Raw genomic sequence first — 2735 nt, forward strand, 5'->3', positions numbered from 1 at the left:
CGTATTTTTCTGATCGGCGGGATAAATAATGAGGCATATTGGTATTATGATGTGTTCTTTCAAGAAGATGGGTAGAGATAGGTAAATACATTGATTAATATAAGTGTCAACCGGAAAAAACTAAGGATCCGAAATTCCCGCTGCAGACAAAAGAATTGGAAAACGCACGTGGTGTTACCTCCCTCCTTCGGATGCAGTAGAAGCAGAACCCAACACGTCAGCCACGTACAAGATGCCTCCCAATACAATCTCTCTAGTTTTGCTTGGCCCAAGAGACGAATTGGAGAAGCTGCATCCATCACATGATGTGGCGTCGCGATATGTTGATGGAAACATTAATCTCTCAAAAGTGCGTTTTCGGTTTAATTGGTCGTAAATCATCGAACAATTTTATCCCTTTCATGGAATATATGGAATATATCATGTCAGTGTTAATTGTGGCAGGTGTCTGCAGAGACTGCAAATGCCCTACTACTGCAAATCGAAGGGCTTACTTCACTTATACAGGGGCGGTCCACAGAAGCAAGAGACATTATCAAGAACATTAAGGATATTCATGTAAGCATTCAAATGTGTATATTTGATTAGGTCCGAATGAGAGGGCATAAATATGATTACATTCCACATCATACAGTATCCAATCCACCATGCACATATACTTGTTTGAGAGTATACTGATTGCGCAATCAATGTACTGTGAGATTATGTCCTCTTTGTCGCTTCAAATAAGGTAACAAGGCGTTTCTGGGTTTCTCAGGCTAAATCCTTCTTCATTTACAGTGTATTTATTTTATACTTGGTCACATATTAACTTATAATCTTTCCCAGTCATAAACGACGTACTAGCAAATTCTTGTACATGTTTCCGTAAATTGTGTTACCTATTAACCAAAGGATGGTAAGGAATTAGTTGATCAATTTTTACCCTCTTACAGAGTACCATAAGGGACTAATAAGCCTCATTGGATTCAATTACCTCGTAATCGTAACTGCCTGAAAACAGTTGAAAAAAACATAAGTGCCAATATGTGTAATCAAAATATCATGTCCAATCTACAAAACAAAAGGATCTAATCATCTGCAAGTTACAGAACAGAGAGGAGAGACACAAATTTTGTTAACAGGCACATAATATGGTGTTTAACACCTTATATTAATATCTTTGTAATATATAAAAGTTTTGAATCAAACCCGATCTTTCCACTTACAGTCAGATCGCAGTTTTCACCCGGTAGGAATGAGTGTTTTTTCCCCCCTCGAGCGTCTTTTGAAGGAATAACATATCCACCTCCTTCATTATAATTCGTCTGTTTTTTTCCCTCCACAGTACAAACATCCTCCTGCATAAGATCTTTCACAGACAGACCAACGGTTGCAGCAACTGACTTCAGTTCCTCATTTTTTTCTGGTTTTTCAAAAATCCTAGTGCTATTTCACTCCTCTCCTTGTTGGATTGAAACTGTCAAAAACAAATAAATCCTGAGTCATATTTAACATTTGGAGGTCATAACAAAAGGTGACACTGATAAAAAAAAAGTTACTTCACACTACCTTCACATACATGTTCAAACTAAGGTTCCCGATAACACTGCATGTTCCTTATGACACATACGCCCGTATCGTATTTGTTTGAAACGAAGTTTGACACATAAATAGTATTAATTAATAAAAATAGAGATGATCATTTATCATAAACTCTTTTGTCATTGAATGTTATCGACGAAACTTTTATTTTCTTTAATTTTTTTCTTTTCAAAACAACGTGCTTTAAAAAAATATTTAAAAAACACCGATATATCGGGTCAAACTCCGTTTGACCCGATATATTGTCATTTGACTTGATTTTTCGGGTTGACCGATATAATAGACCGATAAGCAACTTATCGTATCGTTTTCTTAATATCAGGGATATATCGAGGATATATCGTGATATTTAGAACATTGGTTACGTGTCATATCTTTGACTCTTTATTTTTTTCAAATGATCTGAAAATTTCTTACAATCATAATAAATAGTTCAGATTCTAAAACAATTCTACAAAAATTACCACGTTCTCATGACATGGCGCTATATTAACACATTAAAAAAATTAAACGCGCACGTGACTATGTAAAGAGGTATTATGTCAATTAGGGTTGACCGGATAGATCGAGACCTAAACAAATACATAAATCAGTCAATTTCATACTGTACCAATATTTCAGTGTGACGATCACATCCAACGGTTGTAGTTTCATTTTGAAAATATTAATCACGTGAATCACAACGTGCCTACTAATATAACATAACTTTTATAGTATGTTTTGTACAAATGTATATGTTTACAAACTAACTACACTACTGAAATAATATTTTCAAAAATCAACCGTTAGATATCGTCGTCATTGTGTACAATATATGTGGTAGAAAATTCATCAGTTTTCGTTAATTTTTTGTTCTCGATCCACACGACTTGCTCTTTATTTCTCATTTATTCCTAAGGGCATCTATGTTACCCATATATAATTATTCACAAAATTAAGATTTAGTCGATAGAGCGCATCACAGTGAGCGTGTAGTAATTGTTTCGAAATTGTTAGGGCATTTGAACTATTTTTAAAGAGTTTTTTAAGTTTCAAAATCAATTGAAAAATAAATTAGAAAATGAGGTGGACAAATATTTCGGACGCGCCACGTGTCATATCTTCGAAAATCACCGTGGTCTCAAGATAATCTGCTCTATCCACTATTGTCA

At 34.7% G+C, this 2735-nt stretch overlaps 1 long non-coding RNA gene across 1 annotated transcript; it reads right to left on the minus strand.

Moving 5' to 3' along the window:
* Positions 1–574: 574 nt before the first annotated feature.
* LOC126794989 (uncharacterized) lies at positions 575–1644 on the minus strand. The gene is made up of 3 exons (XR_007672206.1): positions 1552–1644; positions 1209–1459; positions 575–993 (listed from the first exon to the last, which is right to left on the minus strand). It is a non-coding gene; the product is annotated as an uncharacterized LOC126794989 (long non-coding RNA).
* Between the last annotated feature and the right edge of the window lie 1091 nt (positions 1645–2735).

Source organism: Argentina anserina, chromosome 5, assembly GCF_933775445.1.
Source record: "Argentina anserina chromosome 5, drPotAnse1.1, whole genome shotgun sequence".
Classification (NCBI taxonomy): domain Eukaryota; kingdom Viridiplantae; phylum Streptophyta; class Magnoliopsida; order Rosales; family Rosaceae; genus Argentina; species Argentina anserina.